At 48.5% G+C, this 7,591-nt stretch overlaps 1 protein-coding gene across 1 annotated transcript in view; it reads right to left on the bottom strand.

Moving 5' to 3' along the window:
* The window catches only part of LOC125942684 (uncharacterized), a 17,023-nt gene that overhangs the window by 808 nt on the left and 8,624 nt on the right, over nucleotides 1-7,591 (bottom strand). The window lies entirely within an intron of this gene.

A 7,591-nucleotide genomic window follows, 5' to 3' on the forward strand; every position in this document is an offset into this window, starting at 1 on the left:
AACCCTTATCAACCCTCATCGGTTGTTATCAACCTTATCGAATATATCCGACCCTTGTCAACTCTTACCCGTCCTTATCAATCTTATCAGACTTGATCCGACCCTCATCAACCCTTAGCGGTGCTTATTAGACTTATCAGAATTGCTCCGACCATTATAAGCCCTTATCGCTATTTAGCACCTTATCCATCCGCGTCAAACCATTGTCAAGCGTGGGGAGACCCATATAATTATATCCCTCATCACTCCCTTTCATCCTTGTCAACTCTAGACTGCTTATATGCCAGTATTGCGCGACGCGAAGCGTATGACCCTTTAAGGCTCAGTCCCACTAGGCCGACACGATACCGATTTGGTCTGCCGACTGATGACGACAGCAGTTTACAGGACGGAAAACGCTGTGGCCAACGGTTTAAAGGAAGCAAATGGCTGTCGCCAACAGACGGCAGACCAAAATCCATGTCGTGTCGGCCTAGTGTGAATGAGCCTTTAGAGATCGGCGGCACTTCGGTCGGTGAAGGAACGCCTCAACGGAAGGCGCATCCTGCGACCACCGAAACGCCTTGGGGATTGGGTGTTTGGCATTAAAGTTTTTCACCCGCCGTGGTTGCTAAGTGGATATGGTGTTGGCCTGCTAAGCACGAAGTCGCGGGATTGAATCCCGGCAATGGCGGCTGCATTTCGATGGGGGCGAAATGCGAAAACATCGTGTGCTTAGACGCCGCTATATACGACAGCGGAGACGCGTTCACCCTATCGGAAGTGGACGCGAAAGGCAATCTGGTTAATGCGGCCTCTGTGTGCACCAATTTTGCTCAGGAGGCGGAGGGGGTGGCTATCGCCCTGGCCGTACACAGCGCACATTCTACCCTCTTCGTCTTCTCGGACTCGCGTACAGCCGTTAGATCCTTTTCGGTGGCGCGCGTATCGAAACGGGCGAATATGATGCGATCAACACGCTCACTAATTTCCGGCAAATCGGCACGGAATCATATTTCCACATTTCGTGGTTCCCGGCCAACCAGGGGGAAGGTCCAACCACACGGCTGCATGCAACCCCAACGAACGGGCTCACCGGCTGGCGCGCGATTTCACGACCCGCTTAGCCGACAACGGCCATCCTCGTAACGAGGCTTGCATCCAGGAAGACCCATTGTGCACCTTTCACGAAATCGTCTCACACTTGTTCGTCTCAATCGCCTCACAATCGTCTCACAAGTTGTTTCTCCTTTTCTCGCCATGCGTATACCAAATTGATTAGGAATTTTATTTTCGTTGAATGAATATAACTGTGTCTCGCTTTGATTAAAAAACGTTTTTTTCCTTCCCAATGTTTGTTCCCTCCAAACATAGTCGCGCTTCAATAGCTGCTCCCATAACCACCCTTGCTGATGCCGGTGAGAATTCGTTCTGAACCGCTTTCCGCCCTAAGCTTCGCGACCTATTTGGATCGGCCTTGCGCTACGTCTCTGTCAGTATCCGTATAAGTTACTGGGGGATGATGCCACATTGCATTCTACCAGTGCTAACATATGAGGCAGAAACTTGGAGGTTAACAAAGAAGCTCGCGAACAAGTTAAGGACCACACAAAGAGTGATGGAGTGGAAAATGTTAGGCCTAACGTTAAGGGACAGAAAGAGAGCGGTGTGGATCAGAGAACAAACGGGGATAGCCGATATTCTATTGGACATTGAAAGAGAAAAATGGAGTTGGGCAGGCCATGTAATGCGTAGGATGGATAACCGGTGGACAATTAGAGTTGCAGAATGGGTACCAAGAGAAGGGAAGCGCAGTCGAGGACGGCAGAAAACTAGGTGGGGTGATGAAGTTAGGAAATTTGCAGGCGCAAGTTGAAATGAGCTAAAGAGTTTCGTGAACAGTAAAACATTAGTAAAGGACGCTGGTATTACAAAACTGCATGAAGTAAGGTTCGTAGTTTTATTTGGTCGTATAATTGGAGTAAACATTCTCTTTTCTAATTAAATTAGCCACGATGGTGTCACATGCTTACAGGCAAAAATGAGCAGATGTCACTGGATAACAGCGAACACGCACTGTCAAAACGCTGGCGTGATGAATAGCGCAAAAAAAAAACAAAAAACAAAACAGGGGAACCAACGCTACTCCTCCATCTCCCTTCAACATGTCTCCGAAACTTCACACGTTACACGACCTCTAGTCGCGTGCGAAGGCAGCACAAATGCTGCCACAGCAAAGCCTGGGCGAGCATTGGCACGCCCAGGCTTTGCCCCCATCGGAGATTTATTGATTTATTTATTCATTTATTTAGTTAGTTAGTTAGTTAGTTCGTTCGTTAGTTAGTTAGTTAGTTAGTTAGTTAGTTAGTTAGTTAGTTAGTTAGTTAGTTAGTTAGTTAGTTAGTTAGTTAGTTAGTTAGTAGTTAGTTAGTTAGTTAGTTAGTTAGTTACCTGGTTGAGTTTGCGGTAGTCGACGTAGAAACGCAAGCTGCCTTCCTTTTTCTTGACTCAAGGACTCAAGGAGTCTTCGACGGCTGAATAACGTTTTCCTGAACATTTTCTGCACTTGGTTTTCTATCACTTCACGTTCTCGCGCTGCCACCCGGTACAGGTTTTGCCGGGTGGGTCTGGCCGTTTCGTCTGTAATAATTCAGTGTTTGGTCAGCGGCGTTTGGCCAACTTTGGACGTCGAAAAGAAACAGCTCCGAAACATATCGATAAGCTCGAGGAGTCTTTCTTTCCGTGTAGGTAGCAAACTTGGGCCGACGTCAAGGGATGGAGGAACGGTCTGTAGGCCGGCGGAATTGTCTTGTTCAACAGTCATGCAGTCGGTAACCTCATTGAGCTCTTCCACGTACGCGACTGCCATACCTCTTGTGAGATGCCGGCTTTCAGGGCTACGCGTCTTGCAACGTTATGTATATATATATATATATATATAGCAATGAATGAAGCAAGCTGTAATTTTGCGCTTACCTTTAGATTGTAAGGCTACAAATTCAGCAAAATTTATAAACCACACGTAGCCTGAGTTTGTTCGCACGAGTATTAGCGCACTGGACCACTTAATCCCTATAAATTTTGTCATTCTCGGTGTTCGTGAAACGAGAAAATTCTTCAATACGCACTTGGCCGTATGTTGTTACCACGGTAATGACAATTGCGTATCATTTATGTACTGAAATACTGCGCTTCTGCCCCTTATCAACCTGAATGCTTCGTGCAGTGTTGATTCGTCCAAAAAACGTGAGAAACGGAAGTGCTACGTTCAAACTAGCGTGAACGAGAGCACTTGCTGCAATATGTATACCCTTCTAAAGTACACCTGTCTGATTATGCACCTATTGCGTTCTATAAATTTCACCATACACTTTATTGAAATTAGTTTTGAGACGCAGCCACAAAGCTTCGCTCCCTCGCACGCGATCTTACGCAGATTCTGTGGAACACCAGTGAATTCAGCAACGCACGCCTCCACAGATTGGATCCACGTCTGCAACTCCGTCTTCCACCAGGGTTACCACGAGCGGAAGCAACACTTCTGTGCCGCCTGTGGCTCGGCGTGGCATTCACGAACGCCTATTCCTTCCGCATTTGAATGGCCGACTGCCCTGCTTGCTGCAACTGTGGCTGCGAGGAGACAATCAAGCACCTGTTCCCCCTACAATATGGCAAGAAAAGTGCTCGCGACTGCCCTTGAAAAACTGGACGATGGCCCCTTCACACAGTAAAAAGTTTTAGGACACTGGTCCAGACGGGTTTCGGCACTCAAGGCCTTAAGGGCTCTGCTGAAGTTCTTAAGGGCTTGTGAATTGTGCGACTGACTTTGAACGTTGTAGCGCGTAGGGTCGCGTTATTGGGCGAATTTTTTCTTACTACAATTTTTTTTATTTGTTTCTTCTACCGCCTTTTATTTCCTTTACCCCTTTTCCCAGCACCGGGTAGCTAGCCGGCACTTAGACTGGCTAACCTCCTTGTCTTTCTTTCGCTTTCTTTCTCTCTCAATCGAAAGTATAAAGTAAAACTGTAGGACCTGCGGATCGCTAAGACCCGTTCAAATCGGTATTGCAAAAAAGAAAGAAAAAAAAACAGACAGGCAATATATGGCGCCGTCGTCGTCATATATTCTACCTATTTTCTGTGTTTTCCCAGTGTTTTCCCTAGATTTCTACCGACGGAAGATGAAGGAACAAGGCTCCTGCTCTCACCTTGTTCTCGTGTTGCTCATCGTCATGTATTTTCTGTGTATTTTATAAGTACTGCCCCCATTACTCAATGCCCCAATTGAGACCTGTAAGGTATTTTTAAATAAATACATAAATATACATGAATTCGGCATCACGCCGAATTCAGTCCCCTTTGTTTCGCTATTTTGAAGCGCAAGCTTTTCTTAGCACATCGCTCAGTTTTTTTGCCAATGACACCGTCGGCGCCATCCGTAGTGGTGGGCCGATCCCGGAGATAGTGCAGTCTACAGTTGCCGTGGGTATGTGCCGCTGGGTATGTCGTCATGCCACTGGGTATGTGCCATCGTAGTTACGCCGTCGGCGCCAAGCCGTCTTCGTCACCCCATTGTCGTCATCCGATTATCTTCAAGCGGTCGTTGTCATACCACCTTCGTCATTCCATCTACGTTATTCCTTCGCATTTCAATCGCAATCACGAGGTCATCATTCAATCGCCATTATGCCGGCGTTAGCACGTCATCGTCGTCACTGCGTCTACGTCATACAGTAATTGTCAGGCAAACGTTGTTACACCGTCGTCGCGATGCCGTTAGGACACGTCGTCATTCCAGCGCTGTCATCTAATTCACAGTCGCTGTCATCGTCATCATACACTACTCGTCGTTTCATTGTTTCTCACGCTGTCCTCGTCATACTGTCTTCATCATTTCAGAATCGGCATCCCATTGTCATCATCATAGCACCTTCGGCTGCCCCAGTGTATGCTTAGAAAGCCGGCGAGTGCTCGAGCATAGCAGAAGAGCGTAGTCGTTTAAACTAGAGCGCTACAAAACATAGAAAAATCTGGACCTTCAAACCTCTTTGTGATTCAGAGATCCCTCGAGATAGGGAGCGAAAACGCGTAGCCCACACAGCAGATAACGATTCAACATTTGCGTTACACATTCGTAAGCGTCCTGTAAGTTTTCTTTTTTACGGCTGTTCAGCTGTTAGGCTGAATGTGTTTGTTTGTTTATTTGCTAAGAGTGTTCTGTCTGTTCTTATGTCACTAGTTTTCGCAGCGCAGCTGGTACGGTATTTCGAGCATGCTACCTCAATAAGATTGATGAAATAGCAGGATGTCATCCACCCAAATCTGGCACGAAGCTACAAAAAAAAAAAAGAATAACGGCTTCTTCCTCAGAAACCTTTGTAAAAAACGTTCTTTCTGAGAAATCCGCATGGGCTTCCTGTGTAGCTTCGTGCTACGTTCAGGCGGATGACAATTTTCCCTTCACGACACTTCCTCCACCTTGCGGGATTCCGCAGAACTGCTTTGTCAATAAAATTCAGTTGATAGCACCTGATGTGTTTCTGTCCATCCTCTTGTGCCGCACTGCGATTGCATGCCCACCAACTCGCCCAACTTCTAGCTCTGTTCGTGCGTCTTTGGGAACGTGAGCCGCCGTAAAGTTAGTGGCAAGGAAGCAGCAGGCTGCGCACAAGTGCTCCGCGGACGAGGGGTGCGTGCACTCATGCGGTCCGCGCAATTTTGTGCAGAGAACCAACGCTAGTCGTATTACAGAGACACACGAGCGGCCATTTGCAAACTGTACGCAACACTAGCGGAAATCTTCATGTGGTGGCGAGTCGGCAAGCTCAGGCTGACCATTTGCAATGTCTCGCATTTAGTTGCGGTCAGCCCGATGCAACTTTTCGTGCAATTACGAGCCACAGGAAAATTACGAGGACGCCAGGCCTTCTTCGGAGGCACTTGGCGGCCAAGGACTGCAGCTCCGGCAGCGTCGCGCTTTTGTCGCGCGGTCACTCGGCGATGGCGACGTTGCACAGCATTCAAGCTCGCCGCGGTTGATTCGGTGGCGGAACGCGGCTTCCATTCCATTGCCTCGGCCGGTTCCGCCGCGCTGCGAAAATTGCGCCAACTGCGCAAAGCGGGCATGCGGCGTTTTGGCGTGGCAGAGAAAGAAAATATGTTGCAACCAGAGCTGCGCAGGTCGGCGCATTCCATCTCTCGCGAGAGTGAGAAATAGCACCAACAGCATCACGAGATCGTTGGTATAGAAATGATGGAAACCTGCACCGCAAGCACATAAAAAAGTTTGTTCGCTTCGGGGCCAGCTGCTTTCAATCATTTAGTGGTTGTGGAAAGCTTAGATAGCGGCTGTTTGCTCTGCATTTAATAGCAGAATTGAACGTCTCTGGTGTTAATATTACACGCTCTTCTGCTTGCCTGCGCAACTGTGGTGACGTCGAACCATGTAAATACGATACAAATGGAAAGAAAACAACCCTGGATAAAACATAAAAACAACATTTTATCAGCGTTTCGTTTAGTCCCCAAACCTCATATTTTGTAGCAAGGAACATTTATTGCATTAAGCGACAAAACAAATCCGAGGACACCTAAGCACATCTTATGAGTGGTGAATGTGAAAGCGTTAATATCCAATTGAATGCCGCTGAGCGGTTCTTTGAGTTTTGCGCTGCGAGTAATGTACCTATGCGGTACGTGCTGCCCGATCCACCAAGCAGCAGCAGCCTACTGTGCCAACGCGGCGTGCCACCGACGCGGCGATGCCCATCGAGCGACGCATCGCGACCATGCCCTCTCCGCTCACGCAACACCTGGCGCGCCTACGCGACAGCAACTGTTCCGTTTCGCCAGCTCTGCCAACGCCTCTTAGACAGCACAAGACCTGTGCGCTGCGACCCCTGACGCCATGCTAGCTTGCCCGACAACCACAGAATCTAATGGGGATGCTCCTGAGGAAGCCGCGGTGATTTCTCACGTCACCGCTTTCGTCACGCCGGGCTTTACAGTGAAAATTTTGGTCCAAGTAGCATGATGTCATAAAGCTTAATGCACAAGTCTGCCATATAGTAGGCGTTGGCTCTACTCCGTCGAGGAGCGCTCGTGCCAAGAGTGAGAACGAAGGCGACTTGGCGTCGCGGCGATGCCCTCTCTCCTCATGCAACACCTGGTTCGCTAGCGCCGCAGGTGTTCTCTTCCACTCTGCTCTGTCGAGGCCAGAGCTCGTGACGTGGCGTCGCAGCCAATGGCAAGGCGACATTAGGTGACGTTTCGCGGCTATAGACGGCAGGTGCCAGCTTTTTCGCTCATTGGGCCATTTGACGCTTTCGCATCAAAAATAACTTGTCTCCCAGTCGGCCGTTCTTTTTCAGACATGGTACAGTAGATTTGAACATCCTTTTAGGAAGGAAAAAAACTCAGAGCCCTTCCCCTGTCGAGAAAAAGGGGGCAAACGAAGCTTGTGGCAAGACGTCGCTGTCCCAGGCCTTCCGCTTCGTTTGCCGTAAATTCAGGATCGGCGGCTCTTTAACGTTTGGCCTCAACGAGAAGACGACGAAGTGTGTCTCTAGTTGACTGGTGCTTTCCCGTCTCCTGCTGATTTTCGGTTTTTTTG

The sequence above is a fragment of the Dermacentor silvarum genome, chromosome 1 (genome assembly GCF_013339745.2).
Source record: "Dermacentor silvarum isolate Dsil-2018 chromosome 1, BIME_Dsil_1.4, whole genome shotgun sequence".
Lineage (NCBI taxonomy): Eukaryota > Metazoa > Arthropoda > Arachnida > Ixodida > Ixodidae > Dermacentor > Dermacentor silvarum.